A 24408-nucleotide genomic window follows, 5' to 3' on the forward strand; every position below is an offset into this window, starting at 1 on the left:
TCAACTTAAATGAGAACTAATTTCCCTAAGTTCTCTCCCTAAGGTGTCAGTGCACTGCATGTGCGATAAAAACTGTATGTATGTAGCTGTGGCTACATACATAGTCCTACAGTATACTGCACTGTGTTCCGGGTATGGGTGGAGACTTCCCGGAACACAGACTAGTCTACAGTCTGGTCTACAGCAGCAGCCAATCACAGCAAGCAATTTCATTAGACGAATACATTGCTTGCTGTGATTGACTAAGCGCCGCTGTTGTAGACCAGACTGTAAACTAGTCTGTGTTCCTGGAAGTCTCCGTCCATACCCGGAACACAGTGTGGTATACTGTATGTATGTAGCCAGCCACAGATACATACAGTTTTGCACATGCAGTGGGCTGACAGCTTAGGGAGAGACATACAACCCCTGGCAAAAATTATGGAATCACCAGTCCCTGAGGATGTTCCTTCAGTTGTTTATTGTTGTAGAAAAAAAGCAGATCACAGACATGGCCAAAAACTAAAGGCATTTCAAATGGCAACTTTCTGGCTTTAAGAAAAACACTAAAAGAAATCAAGAAAAATAATTGTGGTGGCCAGTAACAGTTAGATTTATAGAACAAGCACAGGGAATAAATTATGGAATCACTCAATTCTGAGGAAAAAATTATGGAATCATGAAAAACAAACAAAATAACACTCCAACACATCACTAGTACTTTGTTGCACCACCTCTGGCTTTTATAACTGCTTGCAGTCTCTGAGGCATTGACTTACAGTTTTTCTCCATTGTTTTGGCTCATTTCTTGAAACAGAAATGACATTCTCAAAACTCTAAGTTCATTTGGCAAAACAGTCTTACAGTTCAGCACAACACTTTAACTCACGTGCAAAAGCTCATATCTCTCCCAAAACTGTTCACTCATGTTTCAAAACCATATTCCTTTCCCATATAAAGAGTCAGTGCTACCAAAATGGCAAAGATTCTTCTCAATTGCTTTGGCTCATTTCTTGAAACAGATCAGACGTTCTCCACTCTCTTGGTGCTTTTGCCAAAATAACCTGGATGGTTCAGCACAACACCATGGTTCACCTTCAAAAGCTCATATCTTTCCCAAAACAGTTCACTCATGTGTCAAAAATAAATTTCTTTCTCATTCAAATAGTCAGTGCCCCCAAAATGCTTCGTCCCTTTGGCATTGTGTAAGCACTGCAAGTCAAAATGTTTAGATGATTTGTCTCTAAGGCTGGGTTCACACTGCTGCGGTGGCAGACATCGTATGTGATTTGCAGTGCACTGCTGTTCACATCACATGCGATGTCTGTGCTGTGCGATATCAGCCATACAGATAGTATGGCTGATATCGCACCGCATTCAGTCCAAACTCGCACAGGACCCTTTTTTTTGTTCGGACCAGAATCGGATCGCATGGGTGTTCACACCTATGCGATCCGATACATGTCCGAATTGTCAGTTCGCAGTGCGATATGCGAGCTGAACTGGGGGTGTCGTTAACATTGTATGACACTCCCCAGCAGTTCGCATATGGCAGTGTAAACTGCCGTGCGAGTTGGTGCGATGCGGGAACCTGCAGTAAATTCGCTGCGTTCCCGCAGTGTGAACCTAGCCTAAGGCAGAGGACCATTGAAATATCCCTCATCCCTCAATATCCCTCAATATTCCTCATGTCCACCTTTCAGTCTTAGCCCAGTCCTTCATTGACAATGATTACAGTTTTTGTCTAGCTAACTGAATACAATTGTGTATAAAACTGAAAAAAAAGAAAAGATTTTAGGCTAAGAGTAGCCTCCAAGGTTTGACATCACAGATTGCACTCATACTGCCAAGGAAAAATCACTTTACAGTATTGTAACCATTATCATTTACACACAAAGTTACAGTAAGTCCATACATTAGAGTAAAAAGAAAATTTATTATACAGTAATATACAAAAATATAAACACACAAACAAAAAACAAGGAAAATTACATTTAGCCTACAATGCTGTAAATAAAGCTGGAGTTTCACAACTACTGTAACATCTCTTCACTGGCCACCGTCCTCACCCTCCTGCCCATCCACACGCTGCTGTCTGTCTGGCCACAGATTCTCGTCAACATCGCAGCGTATATCCTCCCTTGTGATGCAACGAGGGAAGAAATGGCGTGCATGTCGCAACCATCCCCTACACTGATCTCCTGTAATATCCTCACAGGCAGCATCCATTGCATGGAGCAGGGACCTCTGATTTTGAGCCCGATGCTCATACACTCTCCACCTCCAAGCAGAGAAAAACTCCTCAATAGGATTGAGGAAAGGAGAGTAAGGTGGTAGGAACACCATATCCATCCTTGGATGAGCAGTGAACCAGGCCCTGATAAGCGGGCCACGGTGGAAATTCACATTGTCCCATACAATTATATATTGTGGTAGGTGAGGCCCTATGAGACCTCTCTCATTTTCAGGGATCAAATCCAAATGAAGGCGGTCCAAGAAGATGAGGAGCTTCTGTGTATTGTATGGGCCAAGACTGGGGATGTGAGTGGCCACACCATTCTCAGAAATGGCAGCACACATAGTTATATTGCCCCCTCGCTGGCCTGGGACATCCACCGTGGCCCGGTGGCCAATAAAATTACGGCCACGTCTTCGGCCCTTGGCCAGGTTGAAGCCAGCCTCATCCACATATACGAGTATGTGAGAGGTCTCGTTTCCTTCCAATGCCATTATTCTCTACAATAGAGTAAAAAAAGAAAACATCAAATCAGTCATACAGAAGAGTCGTATACTACAGTTACATAGGAATTAGGGTTGTCCCGATACCGATACTAGTACAAGTACTTGTACTCGGGCAAATGCTCCAGATGCTTCCGCCGATACCTGGAAGTCAGCTGTGATCGGCGCCTGGGGGAGTTACAAGATTCTCCCCCAGCGGCTTTCAGCGGCTTTAGTGACATACAGCGGTGATCGGTCACCTCTGACTGTCACTGCATCCTCCTCCATGTCCCCTCCGTTCCTCTGTCCCCCTCCGCTGTCCCCAGGTGCGTTGCTAGGTGGCAAAAAGACCAGGGGCTTCAGCCCGAAGTCCAAAAACCGGGGGGGGGGGGGGGGTGGCGCGGCTTTTTTTTGGGCTGCGTGGTGGGGTTGTGTGACTTACCAGTGCCTATCAATGCTGACCAGTAAACACACCTGCCTGACACTGACCTACATACACTGACCTACATACACTGACCTACATACACTGACCTACATACACTGACCTACATACACTGACCTATATACACTGACCTGCCTGACCTATATACACAGACCTATATACACTGACCTACATACACTGACCTGTATACACTGACCTGTATACACTGACCTGTATACACTGACCTGTATACACTGACCTATATACTCTGACCTACATACACTGACCTGCCTGACCTGTATACACTGACCTATATACACTGACCTGCCTGACCTATATACACTGACCACTATACACACATTGCGTGTCTGACCTACCTCAGCTGTGGTGTGCGGTCACAGCAGGCAGTCAGTCACTTGTCACCGTCAGAGAGGAGCCGAGGAGGAGAGGAAAGCCTCCCGCCCGAGCGGGAATGTAGCGTTCCCGCCTTCTGGAGCCTGCAGGCTAAGATGGACGTCACGTCACACGTCCCGCTCCAGAAGGCGGGAGCTGCGGCACTCTGCCACTTTCGGCCGCACTCGGCCGCTATGGCACTCGGGGACTTACTCGGCTACTTTTGGCCGCTATGGCACTCGGGGACTCGGCTACTTTCGGCCACTTTCGGCCCGCACTCACAATCAGATCGGTCCCGGCGCCGGCGCTCGGGGCTGACAATGGAATGCAGCATTCCATAGACTCTGGCTTTTTCGGGTCTTGTTTGGGGCTTCAGCCCCCCCTAGCCACCCCCTCCATATGCCCCTGGCTGTCCCCCTCCGTTCCGCCGTTCCCCTCTCCTTCTCTGTCCCTCTCCGCCGTCCCCTCCGTTCTGCTGTGCCTCTTCGCTGTCCCCTCCGTTCCCCTCTCCTTCTCTGTCCCCCTCCGTTCCGCCGTCCCCCTCCTCCTTCCTTTGTGAATGGACAGAGTCAGCTGACTCTGTCCATTCACATAGATGAAACATTGTAATCTCCTGTGATTACGATGTGTCAGTTTATGAATGGAGAGGAGCCGCTGTCTTCTCTCCTTTCATTCTCAGTGCAGCTGAGGCTGCAGAGAAAGGGACTGGGGAATCTCTATCCTCGGTCTCTTTCTCTGTCTCAAGGGGGAGATATCAGAGGTCTGTTACGTAAGACCCATGATATCTCACCAAAGCCCCCCAACAGGGCTGATAAAAAAAAAAAAAAAAAAAACACATATTGCAATAAAGAATAAAAAAAAAGTATAGGTATCAGGGAGTACTTGAAAAAAGTATCGGTACTTGTACTCGGTCCTAAAAGAGTGGTATCAGGACAACCCTAATAGGAATGTTCTATGTTCTACACAAGTTCAATATACTACTGGCCAGTATTCCAGTGGTTCCAAACCTGGGGTACATGTACCCTAAGAAGAGGTACTACAGGGGGTATTTAACAGAAAGGGAAGGGTAAAAATTATCAACGAGTAGACTTACTGAAATGTCACAGTAAAACCCACAGTATTAGATAGATTTGCATGGGAGGCACTACTGTAATTGCAGCTCTTTGACCCTTTTTCTTACTGTATTATATGTTATATTCTTCAAAATAAGGATTATAATGATAATTGCATCATACAGTAAGCTGCAGTTTTTAGGCAAAATGTTTATAAATCAGATACGTAAATCAAATACTTTCATACCTGGATTACCTGGATTCAGAAATCAGGTAAAGTGGGTACTGAAACCAATACATTTCGGGAACCACTGCTTACGGTAATTGTAAAAAGGTTATCTTGATGGACAACCAGTGACTGACTTACATGTACATACTGGTACCGCAGCTCTTTCACTCTGTCAGAGTTCCTCTCAAACGGTACCCTGTAAATTTGCTTCATTGTCATCTGATGCTTCTTCAATATGCGGGCTATTGTGGAGATGCTTATAGAGTTGACATTTTGGAATATGGCATTGTCTTGTAGGATTTTAGTGCGGATCTGTCTCAATGTGATGGCATTATTTGCAAGCACCATGTTACAGATCTCTTGTTCATGTTGTTCATTGAGAAGTTTTCTTCGGCCACCCGTGCCAGGTTGTCGTCCAATCCTAGACATAGAATTCAAAGGACAACACTTCATTCGTAATTTATACCTTATGTATTCCATACAGAATGAGTTACCAATGTAATCGTATTGTTGTTTTACTTACAGTAACTTTACCACAATTCTAATGCATCACTGCACAGTGACTGGAATACTACTGTAAACTGTATCATCAATATTGTAGAAAATAAACTATTCCATACTATTCCATAGTTTATTTTCTACAATATTTTTCTTGTCATTGTTAGTATCATACGTAACATCCCGCTAGGTAATATACTGTAATACTGTAGGCCTATCACACACACACACACACACACTAAATGAATACATAAATGAGTAAATAAACATATTTGTTGCTCTATGCACAGTGTCCTGTCCTATACATTATATAATTCCATCATTGACTGACTACATACCTGTTTTCCCTGCGAAAGGTTTGGATGATAGAGGAGACTGTAGAGCGAGGCACATTAGGCTGCACTCGGCGACCTGCCTCCGCCATTGTGAGGCCATGGTTGATGACATGGTCTATAATTGTGGCCCGAATTTCATCAGGGACAGCATGGTGTCTTCGTGCTCCTCGGCCTCTTCCCCCTATTCCACCACCACGCAGCCTTACTCCTCCTCCTCTTCTTCTTCCTCTTCCTCGAGCAGGCAGTTGCCCTTGTTCATCTACTTGGCCAGGTGCCTCCATGTTCAGAAATTGTACTGGTCCTGCATGGTCAAGCTCTATATATACATGTTTGGCAGCATTCGCAATCATGGACAGCACCTGTCAGGTAACTAAACATACTGTCTGATTGGTCACCTGAGACTAACTACAACTCATCCTTCGTTAGTCAAGTTCTAGTTGCACCCGACTGTCAATTGCTGTAATCATTTTATCAAATGTTCCAAGAGATTCATATATGGTATTCATGGTATTATGTTCCTGAATAATTTTGACAATTGAACAGACTATTGTGCATGTGATGACTTAAACAATGAAATGATGCTGACATGTTTTGGAGAGAACAACCATTAGACTGAGAATTGACAATCAGTTTAGATCAACAAGATCTATTCACTTGGAAATTGTGCTAAATGTAGGCTACTTGTACTTAATCATTTGAAAGATGTACTGAGACATTGAGACATGTACTAAGACATTTGCAATTTTGATGAAATGAATGAGAAATTCAATTCAGTTGTGAACAATTGCCAAGTGGTTTGGAGATTTGTCCATGTTGTTTTGAGAATGTCATTTCTGTTTCAAGAAATGAGCCAAAACAATGGAGAAAAACTGTAATGAGTGATAAACAGTACTCTTCATCAATCTGGCTCCAGCCTTCTCTGATTGCTGTTGCCAAATCATCTTTGCAGGTTGGAGCCTTGTCATGGACCATTTTCTTTAACTTCCACCACAGATTTTCAATTGGAATGAGATCCAGACTGTTTGCAGGCCGTGACATTGACCTTATGTGTCTTTCTTCAAGGAATTTTTCACAGTTTTTGCTCTATGGCAAGATGCATTATCATCTTAATAAATGATTTCATCATCCCCAAACATCCTTTCCATAGATGGGATAAGAAAAGTGTCCAAAATTTCAATGTAAACCTGTGCATTTATTGAAGATTTAATGACAGCCATCTCCCCAGTGCCTTTACCTGACATGCAGCCCCATATCATAATTGACTGTGGAAATTTGCTTGTTTTCTTCAGACAGTCGTCTGCATAAATCTCCTTGGAACGACACCAAACAAAAGTTCCAGCATCATCGCCTTGCCCAATGCAGATTTGAGATTCATCACTGAATATGACTTTCATCTAATCATCCACAGTACACGATTGCCTTTCCTTAGCCCAATGTAACCTTGTTTTTTTGTGTTTAGGTGTTAGAGATGGCTTTCTTTTAGCTTTTCTGTATGTAAATCCCATTTCCTTTAGGCGGTTTCTTACAGTTCGTTCACAGATGTTGACTCCAGTTTCCTCCCATTTGTTCCTCATTTGTTTTGTTGTACATTTTCTGTTTTCAAGGCATATTGCTTTAAGTTTTCTGTCTTGACGCTTTGATGTCTTCCTTGGTCTACCAGTATTGCCTGCTTGCCTTTAACCACCTTCCCATGTTGTTTGTATTTGGTCCATGTTTTACACACAGCTGACCGTGAACAACCAACATCTTGTGCAACACTGCCTGATGATTTACCCTCTTTAAAGAGTTTGATAATCCTCTCCTTTTTTTCAATTGACATCTCTGGCGTTGGAGCCATGCTTCATGTCAGTCCACTTGTTGCAACAGCTCTCCAAGGTGTGATCACTCCTTTTTACCTACATACTAACAAGCAGATTTAATCTGATGCAGGTGTTAGTGTTTGTAATGAAAATTTACAGGGTGATTCCATAATTTTTTCCTCAGAATTGAATGATTCCATAATTTATTACCTGTGCTTGTTCTATAAATCTTATGCCGCGTACACACGGTCGGACTTTCCGGCATACTTGGTCCGGCGGACCAGAGTGTGCCGGACAATCCGCCCGTGTGTAGGCGCCGGCGGACTTTTTAAAACTTTCTTCAAATCTAAGATTTAAAACTTTCTTCAAATCTAGGTCCGGCAGGCTTTTGGGAAAAAGTCCGCCGGACCTAGATTTGAAGAAAGTTTTAAATCTTTCCGCCGGACTCAGTTTCGGGCGGAAAGTCCGCTCGTGTGTGTGCTGGTCCGACGGAAAGCCCGCTCGTGTGTATGCTGGTCCGACGGACCAGATACGACACGAGGGCAGGGTATTGCATCTCGCGCTCGCTGCAATAGGAAAAACACATTTTCCTATTGCGGCGAGCGCGGGGCATACCAGGCCCTTAGGTCTGGTATGGATTATAAAGGGAACCCCCTACGCCGAAAAAACGGCGTGGGGTCCCCCCTAAAATCCATACCAGACCCCGATCCGAGCACGCAGCCTGGCCGGTCAGGAAAGGGGGTGGGGACGAGCGAGCGCCCCCCCTCCTGAACCATACCAGGCCGCATGCCCTCAACATGGGGGGTGGGTGCTTTGGGGGAGGGGGGCGCCCTGCGGGGCCCCCCACCCCAAAGCACCTTGTCCCCATGTTGATGAGGACAAGGGCCTCTTCCCGACAACCCTGGCCGTTGGTTGTCGGGGTCTGCGGGCGGGGGCTTATCGGAATCTGGGAGCCCCTTTAATAAGGGGGCCCCCAGATCCCGGCCCCCCACCCTATGTGAATGAGTATGGGGTACATGGTACCCCTACCCATTCACCTAGGGAAAAAGTGTAAGTAATAAAACACACTACACAGGTTTTTAAAATATTTTATTAAACAGCTCCGGGGGGGATCTTCCTCCGGCTTCGGGGGTCCCTCCGCTTCATCTTCTCCCGGCGTCCGGTTGGTTCTTCTCCCGGTGTTCCAGTTCTTCGGCCGGCTCCTCTGCTGTCTTCAGGTAGCTCTCTTGCCAGCAGAGGTCCGGACTCCTGGGCTTCTGGGCTTCTTCTCTTCTCTTCTCTTCTTTAATAAAATATTTTAAAAACCTGTGTAGTGTGTTTTATTACTTACACTTTTTCCCTAGGTGAATGGGTAGGGGTACCATGTACCCCATACTCATTCACATAGGGTGGGGGGCCGGGATCTGGGGGCCCCCTTATTAAAGGGGCTCCCAGATTCCGATAAGCCCCCGCCCGCAGACCCCGACAACCAACGGCCAGGGTTGTCGGGAAGAGGCCCTTGTCCTCATCAACATGGGGACAAGGTGCTTTGGGGTGGGGGGCCCCGCAGGGCGCCCCCCTCCCCCAAAGCACCCACCCCCCATGTTGAGGGCATGCAGCCTGGTACGGTTCAGGAGGGGGGGGCGCTCGCTCGTCCCCACCCCCTTTCCTGACCGGCCAGGCTGCGTGCTCGGATCGGGGTCTGGTATGGATTTTAGGGGGGACCCCACGCCGTTTTTTCGGCGTAGGGGGTTCCCTTTATAATCCATACCAGACCTAAGGGCCTGGTATGCCCCGCGAAGGGGCTCGCAAGGTGTCAATCTCGCCGATAAAAGCGGCAAGATTGACATCCTTTTCTAGTCCCGTCGCACCTGAGTCACGTTCAAAATGAACGGACTTGTCCGTGTGTGGGCAAGTCCGTTCATTCTGAAAGTCCGCCGTAACTCCGGCGAAAGTCCGTCGGAAAGACGGGCGGACTTAGCCCGCCGGAAAGTCCGGTCGTGTGTGGGCAAGTCCGTCCGTTTTAAAGTCCGGCGCACCTGGCGGACAAAGTCCGTCGGAAAGTGTGCCGGACCAAGTAGGATAGAAAGTCCGACCGTGTGTACGCGGCATAACTGTTACCGGCCACCACAATTATTTTTCTTAATTTCTTTTAGTGTTTCTTAAAGCCAGAAAGTTGCCATTTGAAATGCCTTTAGTTTTTGGCCATGTCTGTGATCTGCTTTTTTTCTACAACAATAACCAACTGAAGGAACATCCTCAGGGACTGGTGATTCCATAATTTTTGCCAGGGGTTGTAGTTTGGCCCAACAACAAACTATGTAGTTCAAAAGCTGGAGTTTAAATTGAAAAAAAAAAAAAAAAAACCTGTAGAAGAACTACAATGAACAACCAACAAAATAACAAAGGGCCTGCCCTACCCTTTCTATTCTGTAAGTACTAGTAGTAAACTATAAAACTACTAAACTTATTTCAAGTTTTGAAGTCTCAACTTTACAGTCCATTGTAATTGGTAGGTAATTAGTGCAAAAGTGGCACAACTAGACAATTGGAACATAGTAAATTAATTGGACTGTGATACTGTTTTCTAATATATTTCAGTAAAAGTGGCAGATTTCACTTGAAGAACAAAAGCTGTTCAGCTTTCTCACAGGAGAGACGATTCCTCTTCTCATCAAGAAAATGAGATGCTAGACTGAATAGTCTCTCACTCTCTGTACTGGTGTTTGGGGCAGATAAATATCTGTGTGCAATCTGTGCAAGCAAAGGAAAACGCTATTTGTTGATGCGCCAGTACACTAGGGGATTGCCGCTTCTGGCGATAGGCTGCTCAGCTAAATAAATCTCCAGCTGTTGGGTAGCTGCAGTTGTTGTGACACTGCTATGGACTGGGGTGCATTCATGTAAAATTTCTTCAAACATATTAGATATCGACGGAGTGTGTTCCTCTTCATTTGTATGCGACCATTTCTCTGGTATACTTTCCTCTGTGCTACACTTTGAAACTCCTTTACCAGATACTTCCATCACCTCCATTTGTACCTGTATCATTTCCCGTGCACATTGCTTTTTCTTCACATTAAAATAATGCTGTTTAAATCGAGGATCTAGAACTGTTGCAATGCAGTACAGAGGGTTGGACTCTGTGTCTTGAAACCGGTTGTTAACGGCCTCCAGTAGAGTGGTTTTAGCTGTTTTTACGCCATGGTCTGTTTCTGCCTCTTTTCCTAGCAGACGCTTTAGTGCAGCAATCAAAGGAATAACTTCAGCAATGAAAGCATTAGCTGAGCTTTCTTTCTTTTGTTAACTGTTCAAATTGAGATAGAAGAGACAAACTATTTTCAACTAACATCCACTGATGTGCGCTCAGTGTTGTCAGCAGCTTGTAATCTGCAATGTATGCAGCTAAAACACACTTTTGTTTCAAAAGACTTTGCAGCATATAGTAGGTGCTGTTCCAACGAGTGGCTACATATTGCTGCAGTCTTTTTGGTGGCATTCCAAACTGCATCTGCAAAGCTTGTAATCTGGAATAAGCAAGCGGAGAATGCTTAAAGTGACCCACAATTTTTCTTCCTTTTGATACGATATCAGATATGGTGCGCTGACTCAGCAATCCCTCATTCACAGCCAAATTGTAGCGTGTGTGCCACACACGGTATGCTTTTAAGTTCACTGTCCTCCGTTGCCTTTGCCATGTTCCGCGCATTATCTCAGGCAATCAAATGCACTTTAGACGTCTCAATGTGCCAAGTGTCAAGCATGGTTTTTAAAGCGTCAGATATTGCTGCTGCAGTATGTGATCCAACAAACTCACGTGCGTTAGGTAGGATGTTTTGCAATTGAAATTTGGCATCTATCCACTGCGCTGTCAGGCTAAGCGTGCTCGTTGGAGTGATGTCTGAACTCCAAATTTCGGTAGTAAAACTGATTGCTATGATGTCGGTAGTCATGAGCTCCTGAACGTGTTTTCTAACACTGCTAAACATATCAGGTAGACCAGTATCTGAAAAGTAGCGTCTGCTTGGTAGTGTGTAACGCGGCTCAATATTTTGCATGAGCTGAGCCTACGGAATCCAATCCTCCACAACAGAGAATGGCTGGTCATCTAATGCAAAACATTCCATAATTTTATCTGTAATGCCGCGAGCTTTGGGACTGTCACTTGTAAATTTGTTAAACTTTTTTGAAGACTGTGGCCACGATGGTGTTGAGCCTAAGGCACTTTTTGGAAGTGATACTGTTTTCTTGTATTCTGCATGCTGAACTGGATGGCGTGTTTTCAGGTGGTGTATCAAACCTGTTGTTGAAAAATGCCTTGGCACTGTACCCCCTCTTGAAATGTCTGCTGAGCAAAGACTGCATTTTGCAAATTTGGGGTATTTATCAGAAACTTTAAAATATTTCCACACTGCATACATGGTCCACCTTTGCTGGTAGTGCAGAATAATGGCATAGAATGATCTATAGTAGTGGGAGTGAAATCTGAGGGGGGGGGGGGGGCAATCAATTAAGAAACTAAACCCCAGGCAGCTATAAAAAAATACAATAAATAAAAAATAAACCTGACCAATCTTTTTTTTAACAGTGCAGCTCTCTTGCCATGCAAGGTATTTACAGTATCTCACAAAAGTGAGTACACCCCTCAAATTTTTGTAAATATTTTATTCTATCTTTTTATGTGACGACACTGAAGAAATTACACTTTGCTACAATGTAAAGTAGTGAGTGTACAGCTTGTATAACAGTGTAAATTTGCTGTCCCCTCAAAATAACTCAACACACAGCCATTAATATCTAAATCACTGGCAACAAAAGTGAGCACACCTCTAAGTGAAAATGTCCAAATTGGGCCCAGTTAGCCATTTTCTCGCCCTGGTGTCATGTGACTAGTTAGCGTTACAAGGTCTCAGGTGTGAATGGGGAGCAGGTGTGGTAAACGTGGTGTTATCGCTCTCACTTTCTCATACTGGTCACTGGAAGTTCAACATGGCACCTCATGGCAAAGAACTCTCTGAGGATCTGAAAAAAAGAATTGTTGCTCTACATAAAGATGACCTAGGCTATAAGAAGATTGCCAAGACCCTGAAACTGAGCTGCAGCACGGTGGCCAAGACCATACATGGGTTTAACAGGTCAGGTTCCACTCAGAACCGGCCTCGCCATGGTCGACCAAAGAAGTTGAGTGCACGTGCTCAGCTTCATATACAGAGATTTTCTTTGGGAAATAGACGTATGAGTGCTGCCAGCATTGCTGCAGAGGTTGAAGGGGTAGGAGGTCAGCCTGTCAGTGCTCAGACCATACGCCGCACACTGCATCAAATTGGTCTGCATGGCTGTCGTCTCAGAAGGAAGCCTCTACTAAAGATGATGCACAAGAAAGCCCATAAACAGTTTGCTGAAGACAAGCAGACTAAGGACATGGATTACTGTAACCATGTCCTGTGGTCTGATGAGACCAAGATAAACTTATTTGGTTCAGATGATGTCAAGCGTGTGTGCCGACAACCAGGTGAGGAGTACAAAGACAAGTGTGTCTTACCTACAGTCAAGCATGGTGGTGGGAGTGTCATGGTCTGGGGCTGCATTAACGCTGCCAGCAATGGAGAGCTACAGTTCATTGAGGGAACCATAAATGTCAACATGTACTATGACATACTGAAGCAGAGCATGATCCCCTCCCTTCGAAGACTGGGCTGCAGGGCAGTATTCCAACATGATAACGACCCCAAACACACCTCCAAGATGACCACTGCCTTGCTAAAGAAGCTGAGGATAAAGGTGATGGACTGGCCAAGCATGTCTCCAGACTTAAACCCTATTGAGCATCTGTGGGGCATCTTCAAACAGAAGGTGGAGGAGCACAAGGTCTCTAACATCCACCAGATCTGTGATGTCATCATGGAGGAGTGGACGAGGACTCCAGTGGCAACCTGTGAAGCTCTGGTGAACTCCATGGCCAAGAGGGTTAAGGCAGTGCTGGAAAATAATGGTGGCCACAAAAAATATTGACACTTTGGGCCCAATTTTTACATTTTCACTTAGGGGTGTACTCACTTTTGTTGCCAGCGGTTTAGACATTAATGGCTGCGTGTTGAGTTATTTTGAAGGGACAGCAAATTTACACTGTTACACAAGCTGTACACTCACTACTTTACATTGTAGCAAAGTTCCATTTCTTCAGTGTTGTCACATAAAAAGATAGAATAAAATAGTTACAAAAATGTGAGGTGTGTACTTACTTTTGTGAGATACTGTATGTCTGCACTGCAGTACATCTTGTACCAAAGAATATATTGATTGATTGCATGCTATTAGTTTTAGATATTCAGTAGTATATTCCATACTGTCATGTTTAAAAAATGTATGCACTTATCAGTGTAGTATAACATACTGATATATTATCTCTTTCTTTCTAAATAGCAGTTTAAACATGCATTACCTGGCCTGTTAGTTTAGTAGTAGTAGAATTAGTAGAACTAACTATACACTACATACAACTCAATTTCTCTTTCTAAATAGCATGCAATCAATGTTTTTTATTTATAGTACTAGTTGGATTGTCAGTTGAGGAAAGCGGCAATGCTCACCGGCTAATAGTAGTAATAGTAGCCATCCAGGAGGGACGGTGCCCGCTCTCCAATGCAGCCCTGTATGCTCCCGTCTCTGGAGTCCCAACTGCGTCTCAACCCACGAGGAATGTCCGCGGGGAAAGTCACCCCAACTCCAGCGTCTCAACCGCAGGGAACATGCTCACGAGTCCAGAGTCTTAACCACGAGGAACGTGCACACCGTCCACACGAGTGACGTCACACGTCGGTGCGCCCACCGGCTGCTGCGCATGTGCAATCTTCAGCGCCATTATCTGCAATTTTTTTTCTTTCGGCAATGTGCTGAAAACACAATTTTTGGCAGCCAAAAATTCGGTGCATCCCTACTCTAGACGATTGTAGATTATAAGCTCTCATGAGCAGGGCCCTCCTAAACCACTTGTATTGGAATGTGTGAAAAACTCACACGTTGCGCTTGCAATGCAGACCAAATGCGCTTAGTAAGCACCAGTTTTGTCACGCACCAAAAATGCATGGTGAAAATAACGCACAAAACTCACCAAACTTGGCGCATTTGTTGCTCATTGAATTGAATGGACTGACCTAAGCTGACACGTGTAAAAACAATGGGGGTTATTTACTAAAGGCAAATCCACTTTGCACTGAAAGTGCACTTGAAAGTGCAGTCGCTGTAGATCTGAGGGGGACATGCAAGGAAAATAAAAAACAGCATTTTAGCTTGTACATGATTGGATGATAAAATCAGCAGAGCTTCCACTCATTTCAGATCTTCCCCTCAGATTTACAGTGACTGCACTTCCAAGTGCACTTTTAGTGCAATTTCAAGTGCATTTTGCACTTGTAGTGCAAAGTGGATTTGCCTTTCGTAAATAACCCCCTATGTGTGGTAGCATGACGAGATTTCCTCTCACTTCCTGTTCCTGTCCTTAGGACAGGAAATGGAGGTAAATTTCTCCAAGGGTACAAAACCACTAAAAAGAGACCTGCTAGGGGTTTCCTTATGCCGTGTACACACGAGCGGACTTCCCGTCGGACTGAACTCCGAAGGACTTCTCAATGGAGTTCCGATGGAGTCCTGACGAAACGGACTTGCCTACACATGATCCCACCACAGTCCGATCGTTTCTAACGAAATGACGTACGACCGGACTAGAAAAGGAAGTTCGATAGCTAGTAGCCAATGGCTGCCCTTGCATCATTTTCGGTCCGTTGGACTAGCACACAGACGACCGTTTTTTTCGATAGTAATCGAGTCCGTCGGAAAGATTTGAAACATGTTCTATTTCTAGGCCCGTCAGATTTTTCCTCAGATAAAGGTTCGATGAAGCCCACACACGATTGGAATGTCCGACAGATTCGTTCCGTCGGACCTTTTCTGCCGCAAAGTCCGCTCGTCTGTACACGGCATAACTCTATCCAAAAAGTAAAATAAAGTGTAGACTTTAATGATGTCTAATGTTTATTAGCTATGAAAGGTGTGCTGTATATGTAACCATGGAGGACAGCTGGGCCCATACAGTATAATCCTATGGAATGACCTCTCCCCGGGTCTATATAGTGATCTCATTACCGCCCACAGAAAGCTTCTATAGTAAACCATCAGTATCCATAACAGCACAGCCAGCCCCGCCCCCGTCATGTGATAGGCCGCGTCATCCACGCCATGTTGTTTGGTTTGCGGAACTACATGACGTCACGCCGTGGGAAGTCCCGGTGCCCCCTCATTGACTGGCTCCGAACGCATTTTAACCTCTTCGCCCCCAAATGGCGCCGCCCGATGGCTCCAAGCAGTACGATTTTGCTCGCAGCTCGTGATCGGGTGGCCGCCGCCGGCGCACAATCAGGTGAACTGGACGGGAAGAGCCGGAAGGCTTCGGCTCGGTTGCCTGAAACTCTTTGAGGCCCCGTTAGTCATGTGAAGTCCACTGTGTGGTGCAAACCAAAACAGGCACCTGTAAGGGCAGCTAAAGGTTTGGGTCCTTTGCGTTGAATTCTGTGGGGAAGACCAGGGGGCCTTTACGCCTGGAAAGACCCCGAATTTAGGAGTCCGCAGAGGCGCCTGCAAGGATCTTCTGCATGTGTCTTGTGGTGTTTCGGGTCGTTTGAGCGTCCACCGATGAGGAGAGTGTGTCCCCCTGTGAGCTGGGACTGCAGCCCCCCTTCTCACTAGTCCATAAGCTTCCTAGTTGGAGCAATGTGTGAGTACAACTCACTTTTCCTATCCTCATTGCACACTGAGGGGGGAGACTGGCAGCCACATGTGTCCCCTAGAGGCCCCTGGCTGCTCACTGAGAACCTGGAGATGGGGGCTTACGGTCACATGGGGAGCACCAGCAACATTCTCTTTCCAAAGCTGTCTGATTGGATGTGCAATTTTATAGTAGAACTAAAGGGAAAACTTATTTTTTTCTTTTTGGATAAAGCAAGGCAATGTTTGTCAGGTTTTTTTGGCATGTGCCCCATAGTGGAGATTCTCCTTCACTTCCTGGCTAATAGCCAAACAGGAAGTCTCCCCAATGAGATACAAATAGGGAGATATCCCTTCACTTCCTGCCCCAGAGCCAAAACAGGAAGTAAAAGGAAACTTCCTCAAGGGGACACAGATGGGGCGATTTCCCTTCCTGTCCCAAAGCCAAAACAGGAAGTAGAAGGAAATTTCCTCCAGGGGACACAGATGGGGAGATTTCTTTTCCTGTCCCAAAGCCAAAACAGGAAGTAGAAGGAAATTTCCTCAAGGGGACACAGATGGGGGGGGGGGGGAATCCTTCCAAAGCAAGCAAAGCAATCCTGTTGTGGGGACAACTCAAAATTTGCAGTTTTCTTTCAATTATAATGGAAAACAGGAGAAATAGAGAGGGTGAATCTCCCTAATGGGGACACAGGCGGCAATAAAACCTGGCAGGGGTTCTACTCCCTCTCTACTCTGTCTAAAACTATAAAAAAAGTTTTTGTTTTAGTTCCACCTCACGGGCTGTGCTGAGGGTCTGCCAGACTCCATAGAACACCCATGGAGGGTTTAGCGAGGCCTCACACGATATGGTTCATCTGTATGTAAACACAATAAACTTAGGTTTTGGATAGACTAGAGAAGGATTAGAGCCCCTGTCAGGTGGTGTTCGCTGTCTGTGTCCCTGCTGGGGACATGTCAGGGTAACCGCTCAGACAAAAGGTAATGGGCAGTTGTCACTGGAACAGGAAGTGAGGGGACATCTGCCTGGGGACACCTGTTTTGATTAATAAAACTGTCCATACACGCACAGATTTCTTTTTTTGTTTTTCTGTTATTCTTACAGGTGGCTGTCAAAATACTCAATCAGCGCTTGCATCTGATTGGTTGAAGTCATTGTTCGGCTGACCATTTTACATCTGGCTCCTTCAACAAAAGACAGTTGAGCAATGGACTTTTGTTGAGTTGGATGGTGCCAAAAGGGACTCCCACGGCTCAACTTTCATTCATCCTGCAAACTGATGAAAGAAATCTGTGCATGGCCAGCTTCAGTCATTGAAACAGGTGTCCCCATTGGAAGACTTCCCCCTCACTTCCTGTTCCAGTGACAACTTCCTATCGCTTAATTTCTCATTTGGTCACAGGAGGAATTATCTGGGAGGTATAGACATACTTTATGCTTCCCAGAGGTATTTTTGTGAGATTTCCTTACACTTTCACTTTCAGGTTTGTCTCTGGGACAGGAAGTAAAGGTAAACCAAGAAACAAGGGACAAGAAAAAAAAAAAAAATTCCGATTGGGTCATAACCATTCCATATTCTATCCTCCTGTACTCGTGCACTTCCCTGTTCCCAAGCCTGGGGACTAGTAGTCCTATAGTCAGCCACACACAGTCCAATATTGACCTGTGATGTTGGATTGGATAGATTGTAGGCAGGGGGATTAAAAAAAGTGTAGCACACACAAGTTTGCACCACTCTTCTAAACATAAGAAATAGTGCAGATGCTGCTCCTAATTAACAAAAGGGGTAATGGGTTCTCTGTGGTTGTTTTATCAAAACTGGAGAGTGCAAAATGTGGTGCAGCTCTGTATAGAAACCAATCGGCTTCCAGTTTTTTTTTGTTAAAGCTTTATTGAACAAGCTGAAGTTAGAAGCTGACTACCATTCACAGCTGCACCAGATTCTGCACTTCCCAGTTATAGACTGGCCTTACATTATACAATTTTCTTGTTCAATTTTCTTTAGCTTTACCTTTTTAGAGCCGGTTCACACTGGTGCGTTGCGAGAACCCCTGCAAATCCAGTACAGGTTCCCGAATCGCATGTCACCCGCAGGCGGTTCACACTGCCCTACGCGAACTGCTGCGGGTGTCAATAGAAAGTTAATAACACCCCCAGATCGGGGTGTGAACTGTCAATTCAGACAGGAATTGGATCGCATTGGTGTGGACACCCATGCGATCCGATTCTGGTGCGGACCTAAAAAAGGGTCATGCAGGATTTTGGTCCGAATGCGATGCAAATCCAGCCATACAGACTATATGGTTGAATTTGCATCGTAGGTGATTTTCACAGCAGTGGCGGTACGAATCACATATGATGTCTGACATCGCAGCAGTGTGAACCCGCCCTAAACTATGTAGTAGAAGGGACTGCCCAATTGTATACAAATTGGAAAGTGTTTAGGTTTGACCTCATATATTATATAGTTTTGGTAAATCCAAAGGAAAAAAAAATCTAAAGAAAATTGTATTATGTATGGCCTGGCTTAGTAAGGCTAGGTTTCCACTAGTGTGACTTTTCATGCGATTTGGGACTGAAAAGTCGCATAACAAGTCGTACCCCATGATTTCCAATGAGTACCGTTCATATCTGTGCTAATTCAAGATGCAGTGACTTCAAAGTAGTCCCTGTACTACTTTGGTCCCACTTTGATGCGACTTGAGGTCCATAGACCTCAAGAATACACAGGCATTGCTTCAAGTTGCGTGACTTTGGGGATGCAATAGTGGAAGCCTAGCCTAAATGAACCCTTGTGTTCTACTGTGACTGGCTGCACACGCCAATCTCTCTGCCATCTTTAATATTCTCTTTGATAAGTGAACAGCCTCTACTTTTTTTTTTTTTTTTTTGTAAATTTACCCCACAGTGGTGAGTGTTTTTTCTGCACCGATTGAAAGAGTTTGTTCATACAAATTGTAACACAAAGTGCATTTCAGACATGCATAGAAAAACATTAAAAATCCTTCTACATAAAGATCCCAATGATTATTCTCCATAGAGATGATATAAGGTGCTTGTAGTAAAATAAGGGACCCTGCTGTCTCCTCCCTTAGAAAAATTGGCGGTGGAGGAATAGAATCATTCCTAATGTTCTCCCAACTAGAACTGTAATATATATCACTACTCTGCTAATAAATATTACACTGGGATTTACATTATAGAGTTCATTTTTTTTTTTTTTCAATCTTTTCCTTTTTTCTTAAAAATTTTTTTTTGGCCTTTTTGATTTGAACATCAAACTACACATACCTGTATCTCTTATATGTGAAATAAAATATATATATTTAACAATGCACCAAAATTTCAGCGGCTGATAATGGTGCTGAAAACGCACTCAATTTTGCCACGATTTTACTGTGCTTATGTGGGTTGATTTACTAAAGGCAAATCCACGCTGCACTACAAGTGCACTTGGAAGTGCAATCGCTTTAGATATGAGGGGAAGATCTGAAATGAGGGGAAGCTCTGCTGATTTTATTGTACAAGTACAAGCAAAAATGCTGTTTTTTACTTTCCTTACATGTCCCCCTCGGATCTACAGCGACTGCACTTCCAAGTGTACTTGCAGTGCAAAGTGGATTTTCCTTTAGTAAATAAACCCCATGGTGTGTTTTTCATAGGTCATGAGACTCAAAAACCACAGCAAAAATATAACATGGGTACTTTATTGATGCTTTCTTGCTGCGTTTTCAATGCACTTCAATGTGGTGGGTGCGTTTTTTGTTGTGTTTTTTTTTTTAATGGACCGAAAATGCAGCAAGCAAGATTTTTAACACCACAATGGAAGCGCAACTGGACCAGTGTGAAGACATACATAGAATTTTAAAGAGATTTTGTTGCGCTAAAGGTGACAATAATGGCAGCTAAAAAATATATATTTATTTAAATTCATTATATTAATTAAAAGTTCAATATAATATATATATATATATTTTTATATATAATTGTATTTTTTAAAAATGAAATGCGCCAGTGCTACATCAATGTATATCAAATCCACAATAAAATAATACAGTGAAGTAAGAGTCCAATAATAAAGTGATGATAATACTACTAGTTTCACACATGGCTTCATCTGGAGTCATTCCTCCGGATGAAGCCACGTGTGAGGTGGTGAAACTAGTAGAGGTGGATTCTTATCACAAACGAGTGAGATCTTATGATTTATCATATATGCTTTTAACCTTTTAAATAAATGTGAGTTGTATACTAGCTGGGGTGGAGAGGTTAATTTTATAATCCCTAGTATACTGCACTTTCTTTCTTTCCATGTACTGTTGAAATTATCGATGGCCACTGTGGATCGAATTGGATCTAAGTTGGAACTAGTACAGTGGAAGGAATTTCTATCAGTTCTGCAAAATTATCTGGGTTTTCGACATTCTAAATAGAAATCATCAAGGAGCAGTGGAGTTTTTCCTGAAAGGATTATTGCGCATTGCACATAGTGCAAGGTGTGTTTGACCCTCTCAGGGTCTTGCAAGGAGGTGAGCGACTACTGCATGCTGTGGCGGGAGCACTATACACAATAGAGCTTGTGTGAACTAAAGAAATACTTTGCATCTCTCTGCATGATAACAGAGGAAATCATCATTTTATTATTGGACTCTTATGCTGGCCATACACTATACGAAAAATCGGCCGAACCCATTTTCGAAAAACGAACGTTCGGCCGTGACCGCAAACGATTGTGCCATCATGTAATGACCGATAAATCGTTCAGTGGACATAAATAAATAATTTTTTTGTTCGTTTTTTTTACATATACCTAGTGCAGACAGTTCGGACGGGAAACACATTAACCTTTCAGTTTATCGTTTGTTCGGCATAAAATTTCCAACCTTGTCCTTAGTTTTTTCGGCTCAAAAACGTCCCAGCGATTATCGATTTTGTGCCCATTAACTGGCCGAAAAAACGAACGAACGGTCCAAATGACCGATTTCCAGCCGATTTTTCGTATAGTGTATGGCCAGCATTACTTTAGCACAATACGTTTTGCACAGTATTATTTATTGTGGATTTGATATACATTGATGCAGCGCTGTCGCATTTAGATCTTAATTACTGTTTTTCTATGTGGGAGCACTTTTAGCGACAGCAGCAGCATTTTTGGTTGTGTTTATTTACATTTTCTTGGCACTGCATAATAGCACGCAACTACTTTACTTTTACATTTTTTAAAAACTGTCACCTTCAGCCAAGTGCATCCTGAACAACAAAATTTCCATCCGGTGCACCTCCTTTTTATATTCTCATATATATATATATATATATATATATATATATATATATATATATATATATAATATATATATAATATATATATTTTTTTTTTATATTATTTTACAGCTTATACATTTACATATTTTTTTTCTTGGCCCCCCTGCAGAGTCCCACCAATACCTGTTGATCCTGCCAGTGAAGTCCACCTAATGCAGTCTCCTGTGATTGGGGTGGCAATGATGCTGCACTGCTCCTGAGTTCAGAGCAGACTTGCCATTTTCATCTATGCTGCACCTGCTTGTAATACAGTGGGATGAGGATATGTTGCAGGGGTACATGGCTATCAGCATTGCTACTGCTGATTTAAGGCGTGTAGCTTGTCTGTCATCACCTAGTCCTTATACAACGCTTTCTAGAGTGACAGCACAGCCTCTATTGCTGAGACCCTCCCATTGTTCCCTGCAGTGCCTGAGAAGTGCAGCGAGTGAGACGCAAATGAAGGCAGATCTGGCTCAGTCAGGGGAGGTGAAGGAAGTTTTTTGTTTTTGTTTTTATTACTTCGAGTTTTGTGCATCACATAGTAACTGGATTTGTTTAGACTGTTCTACAGTAAGTAGCCTGTAGTTGTACTTCATCAGCATGCTGCACCTATCTTCTGCCTCTCATTGGGTATAGTGGAAAATACAGGCTTCTCTGTGCCCACATCCAAAGTGTAGGGAAGTATTGTTTTCAACCTGATCTCTTGTATGCTGTGCCCACTTTTATGTGCCCTAGTATTTTATGTGAGTGTATGTATGTACCTGCTTGCCTATCCCTAATATTTCCCCATGTCTTGGGACCTAGAGGCATGTAATGCATACTCCCTATCACATTCTGTCCAATCTGTCTCCATCTAATGGTCTTTTGATCCTCCAATCTAGTGGTTTAGGTCCACTCACTGACTCTTCCAGTATACAGTGATCCTAGCACATTTAGTTTGCCTTCCTTGTCTGATATGGACTTCTCTCTAGCACAAGTCCTTTTGTATTAATGAAAATTGCTCTTTCACATGTAGAAGCTGGGTTCTTTAATGTAAAATAGGAAATATAAGCATGGGGTCATTTTGCGGGCAGAAATGTCTGGCATGGGTGCTCTCTTGGTTGTTCAGCCCTAGATTAGGGCAGCATTGGATGGACACTTTTATACTGAGAATACAGTGCATGCATAAAGTATTCAGACCCCCTTCACTTCTTAAAATTTTGTTTAACCACGTGATGACCAAGAACGTGCTCATACGTTGCCCCACTTCAAGTGGTTATAACGGTATGATGCCTGCAGTCGTCTCTTTTGTAAAAGCAATCTTGGGGGCTAACTAGCTGCTGGATTGCTTTTACAAGCAGCTGGAAGGGACGGCCCCTCTCCCGCCGCTTTCTGTGGCTTTACTGGGACTTCCTGTCCCTTCGGTAGTCCCAATCGACCAGCCGGGACTTCTGACTGCTAATCGGAGAGACAAACAAAGATCGGCTTTGTTTGGCTCTTGGCTATGGTACCCCGGAAGCGATGACCTGACATTGAAACACACCCCAGATCTCTCCATAAAGAGTACCTGTCACATGCCTATTGCTGTCACTGCTGTATTGACAGCAATAAAAATGAACAAAAAACAAAATTGAAGCAACAGTGTAAAAAAATTAAAAAAATGTTAAGTGCTCCTGCGCAAAGGTGGGGTATCGGCGCGAGCGTCAGATCATGATCATGTAAATGTAAAGTGGAAACCTGTAAAGGCTTTTAAAGTATCACCTATGGATAGTAAAATTTACGTAGTTTGTCCCCCGTTGCACGGGCGTGCACAATTTTAAAGCATGACATGTTTGGTATCTATTTACTCGGCGTAACTTTATATTTTACCAAACAATTGGTTTATGTATTGTGTTTTTTTTTTTTTTTTTTTTTTAAATTGCGTTTGAAAAAACGCTGCACAAATACCGTGTGACATAAAAAATGCAAAACCCACCATTTTATTCTCTAGGGCCTTTGCTTTTAAAAAATATATAATGTTTAGGGGTTCTAACTAATTTTCTAGCAATAAATACAGTAAACAAAAGTGTCAAAAAAAGGCTTGGAATTCAAGTTGTTTAAATTCATTTTTTTTCTCAATCTACACTCAGTACACTTAAAAATGCCTGTAAATATATTAAAAATAAAAACTGAAATATCACATTGGCATAAGTATTCAGACCCGTTTGCAACAACACTTGAAATTTATATCGGGTGCCTCCCATTTCTCTTGCTCATTGCTGAGATGTTTTTACACCTTGATTGAAGTCCACCTGTCGTAAATAAATTGATTGGACATGATTTGGAAAGGCAAACACTTTTCTGTAAGGCCTCATGCACACTGTACGTTTTTACAGCAGCTGTTTTTGGCTACAGACGTTTTTTTGTACAGTCATTAAACTCTCCATCATGTTATCCTATGTGTCCATGCACACATAGGCTGTTATCAGCAGTTTTTGGCTGGGACGTTTTTTGGCTTTAAAAAACCCTGAATCTAGAGGGTTCTGAGAGGAGTTTTTCAGATGTTTTCAGCTGTAAAAACGCTCTAACGCCAAATGCTCAAAAACACGGCTCATCAGCGGTTTTTAACGTTTTTGATCCATTGAAAAAAAAAAAAAAAACGCTATTGCAAAAAATGTTGAAACACTAACTGCAAAGCTACTGACGTTTTTATAACGTTATTTTAACGTCCAGTGTGCAAGAGGCCTAAAAGTCCTCACAGCTGACAATGCATGCTGTATCAGAGCAAAAGCCATGAGGTCAAAGGAACTGCCTGCAGAGCTCAGAGACAGAATTATTGCAAGGCACAGATCTAGGGAAGGCTACACTAAGGCCCCTTTCACACGGGCTTTCTAAACTGGTCCGCCTGTCAGTTTTTCAGGCAGACCTGATCGGGAAGCTCCATTCACCTCTATGGAGTGGCGGTGACGTGTCCGCTGACAC

At 43.7% G+C, this 24408-nt stretch overlaps 1 protein-coding gene across 3 annotated transcripts in view; it reads left to right on the plus strand.

Moving 5' to 3' along the window:
- The first annotated feature begins 15618 nt into the window (after positions 1-15618).
- The window catches only part of GPBP1 (GC-rich promoter binding protein 1), a 66190-nt gene continuing 57400 nt past the window's right edge, over positions 15619-24408 (plus strand). For 2 of the 3 annotated variants that reach the window (XM_073623015.1, XM_073623030.1), the window contains exon 1: positions 15619-15819. The gene's annotated coding sequence lies outside the window, so the exon portion shown is untranslated. Of the gene's footprint in view, positions 15820-15846; positions 16174-24408 lie in introns of those variants that run through there. The other variant, XM_073623022.1, reaches the window with a different exon arrangement.

The sequence above is a fragment of the Aquarana catesbeiana genome, linkage group LG01, assembly GCF_042186555.1.
Source record: "Aquarana catesbeiana isolate 2022-GZ linkage group LG01, ASM4218655v1, whole genome shotgun sequence".
Classification (NCBI taxonomy): domain Eukaryota; kingdom Metazoa; phylum Chordata; class Amphibia; order Anura; family Ranidae; genus Aquarana; species Aquarana catesbeiana.